The 18,176-nt window shown below is 35.3% G+C and overlaps 1 long non-coding RNA gene across 1 annotated transcript in view; it reads right to left on the minus strand.

Moving 5' to 3' along the window:
- Positions 1-9,015: 9,015 nt before the first annotated feature.
- Positions 9,016-18,176, minus strand: part of LOC117793506 — a 35,529-nt gene continuing 26,368 nt past the window's right edge. The window contains exon 3 of the long non-coding RNA XR_004618283.1: positions 9,016-9,034. This is a non-coding gene — a long non-coding RNA (uncharacterized LOC117793506). The remainder of the gene's footprint in view (positions 9,035-18,176) is intronic.

Genomic DNA, 18,176 nt, shown 5'->3' on the forward strand with positions numbered 1-18,176 from the left:
TATTTTTAACTTTGCTTTTATAAAAAAGAAAACTAATGAAAAATCTACTTTTTTTTAATAAATTAACAAGTTATCAGATACATAAAGATCAATAGCATTGTTTTTTCTGCAATTCAGTTGGAAACTTGCTATTTTTTGTGAAAATTTGCAACTATAACACAAATATAAATTTAACCAGATTTAAGAATTATTTTAAAAAAAAAAGGATATATAGAATGTTTATATTTCAAACGTCAACGTTAAAAAATAGTTTTTGGTCACGCTTTTTGGTCTTAGGCCCCAGTGTGCAACGCTGCATTTTTGTGTTGCTGGGCGCAACAGCAACAGCAAAAGCAACAAAAACAATAACAAAGACAACAAATGAGGCAAAATCATGCGTAAAGATTTTCAACATGTGCCTGCATTCTATATGTATTCTGTTGTCTGTGTGTGTGCGACTGTGTGTGTGTGTGTGTGTGTGTGTGCAGCACGCGTTGCTATTTCCGTTCTGGACAACAACAGCAACAGCAACAACAACGAGGCGAACAACAGACACGAACAACGAACGAACGCTGCCCCGCAAATGGGTCAACCAATAGCGTAGGCCTGGATGAGTTGTCCAGTCCAAGTGGATTTACTCAATGGCCTCCCAACGGCTGTCCATTCATAGCGACAGTCAACTGTACCACTCACGCCTTGCTGTACAGTTATACACCCATCAACGAGCTCCACAAAAGCAGAGATTCCACTTTTGATCATGTGGCAACTTGTTCCATAAGCAGCAAGATTAATTACAATCAATTACGATATTATGTGTTATCGATAACATCGATTTCGATTTGTAATCATTAAAAGACAAGGCTTAACAACACATAAACTGGTTGAGAATTGTAAGTGCGATGTGGAAATTTGTTAACAGAAAAAAAATTAGTTTAGTTCATTCATTGATTTCATAAAGAGAGTTGTAAAATGTATAATTTTATAATTTAAGATAATAATAAATTAAATTATAAACTAATAAATTTATGTAACGTTTAATTTTTATTTAAGAAAAAGCAGCTATAACAGCTATTTTAAGCACAATTATTTAATAGAATAAAAATGCATGTCAAAATATGAAAACTTTTAAAATCTAATAAAAAATACGAATTTTTGGAGTGATTCGAAGTTTTTAAAATTAAATTTGAAGTATGGAAATATGTGAATGTTAGATGCAAATGATGTTTTTAAGAATGCAATTATTTACAACGACTATTTTACTTTGTAGAATCAAAGAAGAAATTCAGTCGATGGCATTTGAAATATTGATGGATATTCACAGTTTACAATTCATTTGTGCATTTTGGGGGTGTATAGTGTACACTCATTTATGAATGTAAACTTTTGTTTATCTTTTTGATTTAGATTATTCATTCAATCAATTCATTGATCATTCATCGATTTCATATCGTTCGCAGAAATGTATTCGTATTTCTTTTTGTATATATTGAAGCTTCATTCATTCATGCAGTTGCAACCGTTTGTGAGTGAGTGAGTGAGTGTTTGTAATTCATTCATTGATTCACACACACACACGCACAGCAACAAATTAACAACAGTTTGTTGCCTTCAACTATCCCCCAATGGGCCCCGTTATTCCCGGTTGCATCCACACTTTATTCTCTCCCCTTCTCCCGCTCCATCACTCTGTTCCCTGTTCCCTCTCCTTCCATCGGTAATGTCTCGTATTCCATGTTCCATGTTCCATGTTCATTCATGCGCACGATCTTTTCATTCATATGCACAATTTGAGCGACACACACACACACACACACACATTGCACACATACACACATTGCACACATACACGCACACTAGTACATTTTATAGTAAAAATTTGTTTTCAAGCAGCACAAATTAATGTTTATTTATTCTTGACTCGGTTTTCTTTTCATTTCACATTTGTTGTTGTTGTCAGTTTCTGTTGATGCTTCTTCCTCTTCCTCTTCTTCTGCTTCTCCTTTATTGCTTCTTCTTTGCCATTTTGTTGTTGTTGATTTTTTTTTTGCCACGCTTCTTCGATTGTCGTCGCCATTTTTTCAATTAAATTTCAATTTAAATTTCTTCCTGAGCCACCGTCTTCTTTTTCTCTCTCTATCTTGCGCCTCCTTACTCTCGTTCCCTCTCTCTCTGTCTGTCTGTCTATCTTACTGCTTATATTATCGGCACAACAACAAAAACATCAACTCGTTAAGCATACAATATTGTTGTTGTTGTTAAGTATTATTGTTGTTTTTACGTAATTAAAATTCAAAATTTTCGTTTATTATTTTAACGAATTTTGTTTGTTGTTTGTTGCGTGGGCGTCTCTCTGTCTTTTTCGCTCTCAACTTCCCTCTGCCTCTCTCTCTCTCTCTGCCACTTTGACACACTTATGACTTCATTTTCTTATTCTTCTATTGTTGTACCTGTTCCTTATTAACTTATCGCATAAACTTCTTGATTGTTGCAAGTGTGAAAATGTGGCGAAAGTTAAATATGTTGCAGCAACAGCAGCTGGTTGCAAGCACTGCACAGTGGTCCTTTTTAGTCATTTTAGCTTAAATTAACACAAATTTGAAATTTAGCCAAAACATTATTTTTTTATATCGATATATATAAAATTATTAATGCATTTAATTTTGGCCTTACAATTAATAAGCTGTCATTAAAGTTATATTATGAACTTTTGATGAGGGACCGTAGCGTTCATAATAAAAATTATTTAAGATTACAAAAATTAAATAAAATTGAAAAGTTATTTTTGTAATTTTGTTATGGCTACAAAAGTCTTTTAAGGACATGTGATGTATTATATGAAAGGTATTGAGCCACATATCGTGAATAATTTTAGATTTTGGAAATACACCACTTAATTCAAAAGATGTTTATATTCAATTTTTATTTAAAAAGTTAAATTAACTTTTTTATTTGATTTGTACGATAAAAATTCAAAAAATAAGAGTTATATAGTATTATGATAGCGAATAGTTAAGGCGAGTAATGGACCACTGTGCAGCGGTCAGTTAGGGAGGAGAGAAGGTTGCATAGGGGAAACCCTTGCGGTTGCCTTGCTTATTGGCAGCTTTTGTGGGGTGTCGTCTCGTTGTCGACACGTTGTTGTTGCGGCTTGCAACATTTGCATTGCATTTCACACAGCGGTGACGTTGGCCAAAAAGAAAAGTTTCTTGCCAACATTGTTACATATTAGCTGATGGGGTTGGGCAAGGGTGCAGCAAGAGGGGAGTGTGGGAGTAGGCGGCTTGAGTGTCTTCACTAAGGGAAGACTGGCAGCAATTGAGGCGAAGACAAAGCGCAATACAAAATAGACAATGGAATGTTGTGCCCCAAAATGGAGTTGGCCAACAGCAACCAAAGCAACAGCAACAACAACAACAACGGCAACACTTTTGCTTGCAATTGTATTTGCGGTTGCGCGGCGAATTCGACGCGACTTTCGCAGCAGTGTCCGCATTTTTTTCATCATCATCAACGCGTTGTTGTTGGTGTTGTCAATGTTGTTGTTGTGGCATCCATCCGCTTGTGGCTTGCCGGCTGTTGCGGGAACCGCTGATAAAAGTCTGCAGGCAAAAAAGCCCAGCAACAACAGCAACAACAACAGCAGCAATATAAATAGCACTCGTTGCAAGTAGGAAATGGTTTTGTTGCATAATTTATGAGGGAAAATTGTTATACTTAGTTTTCATCTTCATTAATTTTATCATCTTCTTCGTTTTCCTTTGTTATTTGTCTCTGCTTTTTATTCATTCATTATTTTGTGGTTGCTTGCAACGGCCTTGAAGTGCGTATGTGGTTTGTGTAAAAGAACGAGAGAGAGACAGACAGAGAGAGAGGGAAAGAGGGGGAGAAATGTAGAAAAAGCACAAAGTGGTATTAAATATATTTTTCAGAATATAATAAGAAGTAAAAGGACTCAAGAAGAATTCCGACCTGGTACTTTTAAATAAAGCTTACAAATTCTTACAAAAAATCTAAACAAAAACTTTACAAATTTAAAAAAAAAAAACAAGTTTGAAATGCGATTTAAAGAAGCAAGAAAGCGGCTTTAAAAAAGAAGCCCAAAACAATTTAAATATTTTTAATGCGCTTTCAGAGTAGTTAAAAGTTGATTTTATTTGTTGTACCAAGTTTTTCTATTACGGCAATCAAATGATTCGATAGACTTTTGAAATCTTAAATAATATTGCAACAATTATTTTATCACTTTAGCTATAAAATTAAACTATTATTAATAACACTTGCTTAGAGTTGAAATAACCTCTATTGAATGGTAGTTTTTACTTCAGTCACAGTTAACTAGAGGCAATTGAAATTCCATTTCTATAGACAGATAATATCGATTCTATCGATAGACAGATAATAATATTGTCAGCTTAAATTGATTTTGGAAAAAAAAAAAAATTAAATTAATGTATGAAACTGTAAGGGAAACATATAGTATTGATTTTCGACTTGTTGCATTCCATTCAAATCAACATATATAGTATGTATTTCGATTACATAAGTGTGATTTATTTGGATCAAAGTTGGAAAGGTTGTTGCCATTCTAATTGAAGTTGGCCAACAGTTGCAAATCGCATAATTCACGGATACTCAATTTTGTATCTGTATCTAAGTATGTATGTGTGGTTGTAAATGCATTTGTAGCTGCTGCTGAAATACAATAACTATGCTGAGAACAACCACAACTTTGCTTGTCCTTCAGGTGCCGCACCGAATGCCTTTCCCAATCAAACCCCCCTTCCTACCCTCTTCTCTCGCTCTCGCTCTCTCTCTCTCTCTCGCTCAGTGTATCTCTTGGCCAGACGTCAGATTAATTATTTTGCATCGTAAATAAATTGTGCATGCGGCAATTTAGTTAACAAATTATAGTTGTGTGTTGTGTGTCTTTAACTTGCTGTCCAACTTGGCGCCATCGACAACAGGCGACGCCAACGCGTTTTCTGCGCGTTTTTTTTTTTTGTTGCCTCACTTGTTGTATTTCAAGTTGAGTGGAGGATTACGGAATCAATAAAAGATGCCGATACCATGGATTATAAGGATAGAATCCATAAAGAATGCGACTCAACTCGAGTTGAGGTAATTGGCGTTGCCAATACATTTCGATTGCTGAATTATAAAGAAGTCTTCCTCAATGTGTCAACGATTATGTAAATGCATTAAATTCACTTTTGTTGTTGAACAGTGCTCCCCCCTCTCAGTCCACCATCCGTATGCAAATCAAAGCTAATTGCAAATGCCGCAGGCGTCGTTGTCGGTCGTTGTCGATCGACGTCTCAGTTCTGTCAGTCGGCGTCAGTCTCAGACGCTTTTGTCCAAACGCTGACATAATAATTACCGCAACTAAGCGACAACATTTTGTTGTACCTCCCCTCTCTCTCTCTCTCTCTCTCCCTCACTCTTTGGGTCTGCCTACCACCCAGTTGAGTTCGGTCAGCGCCTCGACAGGTTGCCCAACCGTTGTCAGCTAATCGTCAGCAGCGAACCAAACCACCTACCAAAGACCTACTAAGACAATCAGCCAACCAAGCAACCGGGCAAACAACCAACAACCAAACAACTACAACAACTTTACATTTAAACAAGCTGTAACTCAAAATGTTTCCTTTTGGGTTTGGCCAAAGCTTGGCATTGAACCATGAAATGTTTATCAGTACGTCATCAAATATACCCTGTAGACACATACACTGTAAAAGTGTTGGCAACAAATCGCAAATATTATTTCAATCATTTGATAATAATCATAATTAACATAATTAAAAATTTCTTAAACAGTGCTAGGTATCTACAAGTCAATCACACACTTTAAAACAATTTGCTATACACATTAGTTTTGTTGTTTTATAAGTACATATTTAAAATTTACACATTTAACATTTTTTAACAGTGCCGGGTATAACAAAGTCTATCATACCCGTCAAAAGAGTTGCGTTGTACATTATTTTTTCACATTATTATTTTTTTTTAATTTAAAAGCAATAAAAATTGTTAATAATGAAATTTTCTTCAACAGTGTCGGGTATCTCCAAGTCAGTCACACCCTTTAAAACAGTTGTGTTGTAAATTATTTGTTTTCCACACTACATTTGTAGTTTTTTTTTTTTGTTTCTATTTTCATTGCAGCTATTGTGCGTTGGGTTTTGGACTCAAAAGCCACTTACGATCACCATAGACATCGTACAACTGTATATGTATGTGGTGCGCCCCCAAACCACCGTCCGGTCACGCCTATCCGCCCATTAGATAATAGCAACAAATGCGCCGCCGCCAAAAAAAAAAATCAGTTGTTGTAAATTGTCTTTATGCAATTTTTCGTGAGTGGATTGTACCTGTATTTGCACATATTTGCACAGGTTGGCAGTTCCAAGTGTTATCAACTCGTAAATCTGAAGTAGAACTAGCTAACAGACTTCAAATGCTACAAAAAATCAAGTTGTAAACAGTTTTTACGTTCTTTGTTTAACATAAATATAATAAATAACATATAGGTTGTTAAAATCATGTGAAAACTAGCTAGTACACTTATCTTGGCAAGTTGGCAGCACCAAAGTGCAATAAACTCATGGAACAGTTATAAAGAAACTTAAGATGTTGTCAACACTTTGTTGCACGAAGTTTTCATGCAATTCTTCTGCTGTTTCTTTACTCTCTGACACATTTTCAAAAGAGTTGGCAGCACCAAAGAACTTTTGTTGCATTCAATGCTGCGATTTTCTGTTTTTGCTGAAATCTTTAGCACTTGTCTGGTTGCAGTCTACAATCTACAGTTATGCAGTCTACAGTCTTCTGAGCTTTGTTGCTTTTGGACAAACAGAAAGTTTCTACGCGACTCTTTTTAAAGCTACATACTTTCTTTTTCGAGCCAATGCGACTTCTACATGCACTTGGTACCCACTTTTTTTTATATATATATATGTATATATTTTTTGTCTTCCTTCTGCTGTACCCCTTTTCGTTCCCTCCTCCTCTGCGGTGTATTTTTCGCGCTTTTCATTTCTGTTGCGGTCTCTCGTGTTATTTCGATTTTTGTTGTTGTTGTTTCGCTTTTACTTGACAACTTTTTGTTGCTCTCATTGTTGTCGGGCCATAAAAGCGCACAAGTTGTCAATTATTTTATAATAAAGAGCGAGACCGGCCACACATTAGTCAAGGGGGGTTAGAGGGGGATAGAGAGGGGACAACGATGATGGGCAACGGCCAGCGAATGGCCCAAAATATTTAGGCCAAGAACTGACAAAGACCAAAACAAGACGACTCGAAACTCAATTGTCCCCCCTTCCCCCCTCCCCACCTCTCTCTCTCTCTCTTTCTCTATCTGTATGTACCTTTAAAGGTTTTTTGTGCAACAACAACATTGTTGTTGGACATTGGTCAAAATATTTGCGGTCAGTGTAAGTGAAAAGCGTACCCCACATTTCGTTTGGGGGAGGGGCAGGAGGTGGTGCTGGCTGTTACTGGTCATTTCAACTGTACTTCGCTAATTGGTTAACTGCAATTGGTAAACTTTACAATTGCCGTTGACCCACAAAAACAACAACAACAAAAACAAGCCAACAAAAGGTGCCAAATTAGCAACGTTAAAATTGTTGGCCAAAATGTGTTAAACGTGCATTTTGCGCAATAAACTGCTCAACAAGGGGGCGAAGGAAATCGAGGAACAGAGTTAGGGGCAATCGGGTAATCCCCCGAAATTGCCACAAAAAAAAAGTATAAAAAAAATAGAGGGCGTGTCTCATAGTCAACCAAAACGTGATCACAAATGACAGGCAAATTGTACAGACAAAAAAAAACACAGCAAACAAATTCAATTAGCACAATTCAAATGAATCAAAAGAGGGAAGGAGTCGTAAGGGATATGGAGTTACGACTAGTTAGGGTTGTAGATGTGCTTCTAGTTAGTTACTATCAAAAATAAATAAATAGTCACAAATCAATTTAGAAGTTGCTTGTAAAAGAAAGCAAACCATTCGCTCATAAATTTAATTTTAATTTTAATTAATAATTAAATAATTAAGCCAATTTGGTTTGAAAGAATATTTATAGGGCAAAAGATATCGATATGCTATCGATATTTCAATCATAAGTCAATTTATTTTATACAGGGAATATAACCGAAACAAATATAGGTTACGGTTTCGGTTCCGGTACGTCCCGAAATAACTATTTCGGTAAAAGGTTTATTTGAATGCAGAATGTATTTAAAAGCCAAATAATGATCAAAATGGCATTCCGCTTGAAAATCGGTTCAGTTTTGATCAAGTTATGACAGTTTGAAGTTGGTCAGACTGCGGACTTAGCCACTTTACAAGTACAAATTTTTGTTCAATTTCACATGATTTTTTACAAAAAAATTAAAGCTCTCAAAATCAAGTTTAAAGTGTTGTTTTATACTAATTACGATATAAGGAGCTGATTAAAAGTAAAAACTTGAGATTTAAAATTTTGAATTTTCGAAATTTCAAAGGGGGGACCCTTACCATCGAAATCGAATCTTGGTCGAAAATAATTAAATTTTCTAAATGAACAAAAATTGAATACAGAATGAATTTAGAGGCCAAATCATGATCAAAATGACATTCCGTTTGAAAATCTATTTAGTTTTGATCAAGTTATGACAGTTGGAAGTTGGACAACTCTTTGACCTAGCAACTTTACCAAAACCGTACCGGTACAAACGTTTCGGTATTCGGTAATCTGGTACTAAAAATGAAACGGTTAGTTTCGGTTAACGGTTCCGGTCCCGGTGTTATTCCCTGATTTTATATAAAAAAAATCGATTTGGTTTCAAAATTAAATCCAACATTCAAAAGTTATATTAAAAATTCTGATATTGACTTGCTATTTCTTTGAAGATTATATTCTTTATATGTGAAAAAAGTGCAGTTTAGTTACGAAATGGGATTTGTACTTAAGAAAGAAAAACTTATGTTGCTGCATTTGTTACCCAAAATATCAGTTGTCATCAGTTCTGTTGTTCAGTGTAATGTTTATCTGATATAATATACCAGATGCTTACCTGCAAAGAGAAGAATTAAAGAGATTATTAAAAATGTAAGAAGCATGTTTAGAATATCAGAAAGCAGAAAATTAGATTTATTAAGATAATACTATTTGGTAGCGCTGTACTGCAGTCACAGTCACAGTCACAATTGAAGTCGCAGTCAGTGTATTGCTTCTTTCTATTCGACTTCTCGACGTCTCTCGTAATCATGGCAAATGACAATTTCTTATCAAATAACAAGAACTACAAAAATAAAAGAAAAAGAAATACGCCCGCATTGCGTGTCCGCTGTAGTTGTTGTTGTTGTTATTATATGTTGTTGTTGCTGTCCTCAATTTGCGTAAAATGGCACAACGAAATAAATTAAAATGCAGCAAGAGTCGCAGTTGTTGCGAGACGCTCAAGTGTTAGTCCCCAGTCAAGTCGCAAGTTTCCACTCTGCCACTCCATATCACATACACACACACACTCACACACACACCATGGGTAGCGGGATCGTGTCATGGCATGACTGCAACGATAACAAAGTCACATTGTTATCGGCGGCGCAACAAACGCGCCACAAACTTCTCAAACACGCAACGAAATCAACGAATTTTGTACACACAATTGAAAACTGTTCGATATAAAGTGTATATAAAAATATAAAAAAAAAGTTGCATACAAATAATCGTTATTATAAATATTCTTTTATGAATAATCATACAATTTTTAATCTTTAATAAATACATTTTGGATATCACGAATATTATTAATTGTTACATGAGTATAAATATTTGGTCTATAAAAATAAATTTAAATGAATAAGTGTACAAATTAATCGACTGCAAATATATGATGCATAAAATTGCATACCTATGCTTACGATTGTAAATATTCGATATGCACAAATGAATAATCGATTTATGTTTATGTATAAGGACACACAATTTATCAACATTATTAAATAAATGGTTGAAAATATTTAATGTATCATAATTAATGATTGACTCGTGAAATAACAAACTTGAGGTATGATTATAAATATTCGATCAATAGATAAATATAATTGATAATTGTAAAAAAAACCAGCTGATTTGTTTACGGATAATGTCGATACATAAATATATATATATATATATATATTTGATATACGAATTCACAAAGTTGATTTATAAAGAAATAAATATATTCGATTAGCAAATTAATATATTCGAAAACTGAATAGCTATATTCGATTATTGAATTCGATTTATTAATAAAAATATACATGTTTGTGTACAAATATTCAATCTATAAACATTTTTATTTGATTTATGAGTATAAATATCCGATAAATTCGATATATGTAAGACTCAATCGCCTGCTTGAATCGATTTACCCAAAGAAACATTGTTTTGACTCTCTGCAGAATCAGCATCAAGTGAATCGACGCATAATTGACAGAGTTGCTTCCATGTTGGGTGTGTGTATTGGTGTGATAACATGTCCATATAGTGTTTATAGCTTGTCTCTCTCTCTCTCTCTCATTCCCTCTTTTCTCTCGCACTCCCGATGTTACAAAGCTGCGGCTTGCTTGTCTTGTGGGTGACTTGTTGCCGTTGTCGTCTTTTAATTTGCATTTAGCAAGAGCAACAACAACGACAACGACATCGACATCGACATCGACAACAACAACATCAGAAATGTCCGCTCGTTATGGCGTCGGCGCAACTTCAAAGCGTTTGCATTTTGTTTAGTTTTAGTTTCAATTTAAATAAAATGCGCAACAAGACAAGAAGCAAATCGAAACCAAGGAAACTCAATGAAATTCTTATTTTATTTTATTTTTAATATTATTATTTTTTTTTTTATGACAATTTTGTCGTTACTTTTATTGACGTGTATGGAGCACAAATAGCGCACGACTTTGGCTAAAACGCCGAGAACTGTTTGCTGCCGCTTTTCAAGCCACGCCCTTGCCGCAGCTACAGTTGTAACTCGTAAGTGACGATCGTGCCCACTTCCATCCACTAAACATAATGTGGCAAACAAATTGGCCAACAGCGCGCTGCAAATGTGGCCAAAACCCAACGGGGGGTGGTCAATAAATAAGTCGATGCAAGAACCCAGTCTCAAGATGTTGTGTAATCGATACTCGTTTAGTTGGGACACAAACCACTTTTAAGGTAAATTGCGTGGGTGTTCCAGAGAACTGAGACCAGGAGGCGCAGGGGGGAGAAAGAGAGAGAGAGAGGGAGAGTAACGGGGATTTGGCATGGCAGAAAAATATATAATTAATGGAACCACTTTAATGCAATTATTGCATAAATATATTGTCAAGACAATAAATATTGCCACTGCACATTTATAGTAGTTGTTGTTATTGTAATTGTTGGTGTTGTTGTTGTGCTGTTATTGTTTTATTGTTATTGTCGGCAAATTAACAAAGGCCGCTTGTTAGACGCCCCAGCGACCTCAGCCTGCCACGCCCCGCTGCCCAGCAACCCAACTAAGCGACGCCACTTAAAGCCTTTTCCTCAGCTCCCCCTTACCCCCTCCTCATCCACCGCCATTTAACTACCCTCTTGACCAGTTGCGTAGACTTAACCGACTGTAAAGCCAATGTCGTAAAAACCTAGCAAGTAAAAGTGCTCTACTTGAGTGTATACCACTGGAAAGATACCCTGCAGAAAATAAAATTGCAACAATTTCACTTTAAGAGCCAAGTAGTCGGTGCTGAAGTTAATTTGTATTGTTTAATCGGAAAAAAGTGAAATTAATAAAGTAAACTAATAAGTTCTAAAAAATAAATAAAAATTGCATTTAATCGATAGACATACATAAAACTTATTGATAGCAATATACAGTGGTTCTAGTCTGTTTTAACCTTTTGTCTTATTTACAGGGTATACCAAAATAATAAAAACATTACTATAATATTCTTTATTGTTTTTGGTTTTCTTTATTTATTTATATAGTTTTTTGTTGCAGTTAAAACATTTGTTCTAAATTAGTTGTTGTTTTTCTCTTTTTTTTTATATTATTCTTACACTTTTATGTTTATGCGATGGTTTTTTATGGGGTCCAAATGGTTTAATGATTTGTGGCCATAATGGAAGGTGTTTTTGGCTCTGACTTGGCCAATAAAATGTCACTCAAATGAGTGCACCTGTAAGCTAACAGCTGGCACCCACGAATCATTCATGACTACTACTTACTACTTAACTTTTGAAACAATGTCAATGATTTATTTATATTATACGAATTAATTCATCTACATGTTCAATTTGTAAGTTTCGTCTTTGCAAATGGGGTCAAAGTTAGTTGCAATCAATTTTCTCCGCCATTTAAAGTTGCAACACAAGAAATTTCTATGGTTGCCACAAAGTCGCTGCTGATGTTGCTGCCACAGCGGGTCAACTGATGTCCGGCGGTGGCGGCAGCGGCGCGTGCGAAATTTCAATTTGCCCAAGCGACCAAACAAAACAGGCAACAGCAGTTGGCCAAGTTACCAGGTCCATAAGTCAGTCAGTCAATCAGTTCATTTGTGTGTTAACTGCCGCCTTCTAAAGAGAAACTCTCTTCTCTCTTTGTAGAGGCGTGAAAATTGAGAGGCGGGGGGAGGGGAAAACAACGCGAGTTCCGCCTGAAAATGGATGCTCGAAAAGAAAAAAATGTTGGCCAACCAATTGATCAGCTGGCTAATCAGTTGTTGAGTTACTAACTCACTTGTATTTCCTCTACGCTCTTTGCATGCATAAATCACTCCCCCCACAACACTCCCTCCCCCTCCCCCTGCCCCTAGGCAGCACTTGAAACTTGTTTCACGACATTTGTGGAATTTACCAGCGTGAGTTGTTTGAATTTGTTGTTAAGTTGTTGCTACAAAAGGGGCAAGAGGGGCGGGGAGGGGCAAGGTGGCAACAATTTATTGAACGTTAAAGTTTATAAGTTAAAAGCTAATTGAAGTTTGACAACAACAACGATTGCATTGGCAACCACAACGCGTTTTTTTCTTTTGTCGCATTGCATGCAAATGTCGCACGCGTTTTGCTAGCGTTTTTACGGCGCCAGGTCGCGACTTAAACAGTTGTTGTTGTTGTTGTTTTCGTTGCTGCTGCTGCAGCTTTGGCCGCTTTTGGTGCTGCGGCAACACGGAAAAGGCAATGAGAACACAGCTTGACAATTTGCCAGCCAGCGAGAGCGTATCTCCAATTTGGATCTGGAGAGACGACGCCGTCTTTGATCGCGTTTTATTGTGCGGGTGGCCGTCGCGCCAAAAACGCGCGCGTGTTTTATCTTTCTATTTTTGTATTCTCTTTTATACCCTGTAATAAGAGTATACTAAATTTTGTGCAATGCATTGTATCAGGCAGCAGATGCCGTGGAATAAAGTAATATACAGTCAGTCAAGTAATTGTTTTGATAAAATTAAACATTTTGCAGGGATAAATATATTTTATAGGTTTTTAAATTGTACAATTTAAAAAATAGTAATAATGAGAAATATTAGGATAAGCTGATAAAAAAAAAATTTTTTAAAATCAGTATTTTCTGACTGGTTTTGATAACCATTAATTGACATTCTGTATATTCTAGAATCAACATAGAGAGTCGTGTCGTGTCTCAGAGACTAAAAAAGCTAGAAACACCAAGCTTGTTTTTGTAGGTTCCTTAACATCTTTAAATCACTTCTTTTTTTACATTTGCGTGGGTGCGAAAATGAGAATTTTTTTTCATAAAATTATATTTTAATTTTAAACTATTGAATTTAACTTTTTTTTACACAGCTAGTACAGAGTCTCTTCCAGCTGAGTTAGCTCGACTGTAGCCATTTCTACTAGTTTTTAATATGATTATTTTGTGTTGCAGTTGTTGTTGTTTTTGTGCGCTTGCATTGCAATTACAATTAAAAATGTTGTAGTTGCAATGAAAAGCGTTTATTGTTTATGATTTATCATCGACTGTTATTATTGTTATTACCCACGTTTTCAATTCAATCTTGATCCCTCCCACCCCCGATCCCCTTGTTTTTTTCCACTGTCTTACCTCCCCAAGCCTTCTCCATAATGGCGGCTAATTTGACACTGGAACACGCCTGAGATCGTCGCAATCGTCGCCGTCTCAGCTGTCAAATCAAACTTCGAAACCACTCGACACATTTCACAATGGAACGGTTTCCCCTTCCTTCTCTGCCTCCCTTAAAGCTCAATTCTCCTCTTAGTCTACCCCATGCATATATGTGTTGCCTTCCATCTGCTCTCTTCTCATTCTATTTAGCATTTGCATGTAAATTATGCTAATTAAAACTATACAAAAACACGTTAATAATATTGGCATAGGTGTTGGCCTGCTGTCTGTCTATCAGTCTGCTGCTTTCAGTTCGGTTTGGTTCGGTTTGGTTAGCTCTTTGTGTCGACTCTGGCTGGAAGATTTCTTTTTCTACAACATGTGCCCATATAAAGTTGGGAACACAACGACGAGTCTAACGACTTGACAACATTTTGTTGCGATCTCTTTCAATCTTGCAAGTAATGCCAAGATTTTTAATTGTTTGTTTTTTATATATAAAATATTTATATAATAAAATGATATTTCTATGTTTATATAACACTAAAATATATTTATCTGTTTGGGCTATTTAATCTGGGATTTTGCGTTTTTTTTTTCATTTCATTTTCAAAATATTTATATTTTATATTCATTGATAATTTTCAATCATATTTTCTTATTTAATTTAAGTTCAAAATTTATCGATTGCTATTAGATGACAGTAAATAAAAATATAATAAATCAATACAAACAAATTTTAAATTACTATTTCATAATTTATTTAAGTATCTTTATTTTTAAAAATGACATTATATCTTTTTCGCTACCCTTCAATCATTTCTACATTCTAGTTTGCACATTAAAAATTTTAAATTTTTTCTCTCATTCAAAGCTTTAACTATATAACAAATTTCATCACAATAACTTTTCAAATTTCTATGCTATCCAGTACAAATTGAAACCAAATTTTGCTACAAAATTTGACATTTCTAGAACAAAATGTGCTCCAAAAAAAAAAAAAAAAAAAAAAAAAAAAACTGACAACTTTTGTGGCGCCAAACTTGTGATTTGTGACGAACTTTGATTGCCAAATCGATATAAAGTTGTTGCTGTTACCATAAACAGTCAGTCAGTTGACGTCGCGTTGTCGGCATTTGTTTATAACTAATGCAAATTCCAATTTCCCATTAAATGCTTGTTCGACACTTGCCAAATATTTTGTCACGATTCTCTCAGCGTGCCAAAAATCTCGCAATGTTATTAAATTTCAATTCCAATTCCAAATGCTAGTTGAAACTCCCAGTTGAAGTTCAAGGCCAACAAAAATTGGCGCCTCATGAAGGCTGCCCGTCTGTCTCTCTGTCCGTCTGCCTGCCCAAAAAGCCAATTTCGATTCAAACCAAATGTTGGCAAACATTTCGCGCGTGTTTCGAATATGCTTTTTTTTGTTATTGTTTTCTCTATCTCTCCTAACGTTGTAAATAAAATGTTGTGCACAGAAATTGTAACGGTTTCCAAATCGTTTGTTTGGCATTGATTATTGTTATTGTTATTTTTATTATTGTTATTGTTGTTGTTACTGTTATATTGTCTATCTTGTTGTGTTTGAAGCGAAAGTTTTGCTTATAAAATAGTTTGTATAATGACAACTGATTAACACAGTTCTGTGCCATTCTATACACTTGAACCGTTAGAGACCTATTAATTACAACTACTAAAGATCCCTATTGACACGTTAAGAATCGCCAACATTTTGGGAATTAACCTACTAACAGCCTGTGTCTTAGATCTTTAGATATGATGACGCCTCTACCAATTTTCAATTGAGAAAGCTAAAGAGTTGTAGTTGAAATTGATTTATACTCGTACTTTTTTTGTTCGTTGCAAGGACAGATGTAGGCTTACAAAATGTTGTACAGGCCAACTGAATAAATGATTTAAAGACATTTCAAGTCAAAAGTGGACAGAGAGAGAGAGAGAGAGGAAGATTACGTGGGCGGGCGCCTGTCTCTGTCTCTTGTCTCGCGATGGCGACGGCGACGGTGTCAATGATGACACCATCGTCATCTCAATCTCCATCTCCATTTGCAGCTCCATTTCAATCCCACACAACAACTGTGAGCTCAAATCGAAGAAATAAATATTGAAAAATAAAAAAACATTTAACAAATTAAACAGCAACAACAAACAGCAGGTGCACAAAATCAAAGCAAAGCAATACGAATCAAATCGAAAACAGACAACAAAAAAAATGTTAAATGTGATTTTCGCTTTAAATGCATTTTGACCAAGTTTGACTAAAGCAGCCGCCGTCAAATTTGTCGTTAAACGGGGCGCCTTAACGGCGCCAAGGTCGTTCAAGGTAGTCCACAAATGTTTCACGATCCAAAAAGCAACGTCGCGACGCATCGCATACAACGTGAGACGGCGCACGCTGCGTATGCGCAATTTGTCGTATCGCATGTGTGTATCAATGAGGAGGAGCTCCACAAAAACAAAAACAAAAACAAAAAAAAACCTAAAAATCTGACATGTTGTTAACATGACCCAATAACACTACACATTTTGCATGTCAAATTGTTGAAAGTTTTCAATTTTAGGTCAAGGGTTCTTCTCTCTCAATCTCTCTCTCTTTCTCTCTAAGCTTGAAAGAAATCGCAAACAAAAGATTACAAAACGAGTTGTTCTCGAAACACAATTAACCCACTCGTCTCGATTATCGATATAATAGCACATATATGTCTTTAGATTATGAGCGATTATATCAAATATATATTTATGTACATATATACACAATAATAATCAGTCATAAACATTCACGAGAATTATCGTACTCGGCATAAGCCTTCATTGACAACATTTATATGCGGGGGTCTAATAATGACGATCATAAATTCTATAGCTATAAAACTTATAGAGCACTCACGATTTCTGCACGATGACTGAGCGAAGCACATATATTTTATATTTACATATATTTTATTTATTTCAAAAAGTTGTTTTGTATCTTAGGTTGAATTTAAGTACATTTTTTTGAATTTTAAATATTAATGATTAACTTTAAAATAATGCATAAACTTTGAAAAAATTTAAGTAGTAAAATGAATCTTATTCTTACGATAGCCGTATGGAAAGAATTAAAATTAATAGTAATGAATTATAAGGCTATTTATCAATTCATAACTCAGTATCAATCCAACATGTTCTGCCATTTTGCTTTGTTTCAGTGAAATTTCGAGACTAACTCAATTTAGACTATTTTAGACTATTTTAATAGATACATTTAAAATTGTAGATACTTTTGAGATTGTCAATCACTTTATGCACTCCACATACATGAATCCCACTTGATTGTTGTCCGATCATTTTCAGCTTCTTATGTTTTTTAAACTCTTTTTTTTTTTAAATTTTTTTTTCGAATTTTGACTTGAAGTTTGGGCGATGGATCGCGCTATGGATCTCTCACCTTGGCCTGTCTGTAGTTTTGTATCATGGCTAAGTAATATTTTCGGCATCGGCTTCTCTTGTCTCATGTGTTATGTGTGATTGCGGTTGCGTTAGCTTTTCTTCCTGCTGTTTTTGGCCTTGGCCTGGCCAACTCGTCGCCTCTCATCACCTCCTCCCTCTCCCTCCCCCTCTTCTTTGCTCAACCTTTTGCCTGTCGTTTTGCGTCTCCCTTTTGAGTGATTGCCGGTTTTTATTTTTTATTTTATTTTTTGCTCATTGTTTGCTTAATGATTTTGCATGCTGGCTTTTATTTTTTACTTTATTTTAGTTTTTTGGGGATTTATAGACAATTTTTGGCAGTGCTTTGTTTGGTTTGTGTATTATTTTTGGGTCAATAGAGCGGAATTCCGTGCAGTTTATTGAACTGTAACTGAAACATATTCAATTCCAGTTCCAACTCCAGTTTCGGTTCCAGTTCCAGTTCAAGCTTTCAACTTCCCGTGGCGCCAGCCTTTACGCCGTTGGCCTTTCAACTGTTTTTTGTTGTCTTTTTTACCTTTCACAATTTTTTTTTTTTTTTTGGCTTCGAATCATTATGCAATCGCTGACTGTGGGGGCTCATTATAATAACCACAATTAATTAATAATAACACTCATAATTTTGCAATAAAATGCAGCGACAAAACTTGGAGATACA

Source organism: Drosophila innubila, chromosome X, assembly GCF_004354385.1.
Source record: "Drosophila innubila isolate TH190305 chromosome X, UK_Dinn_1.0, whole genome shotgun sequence".
Lineage (NCBI taxonomy): Eukaryota > Metazoa > Arthropoda > Insecta > Diptera > Drosophilidae > Drosophila > Drosophila innubila.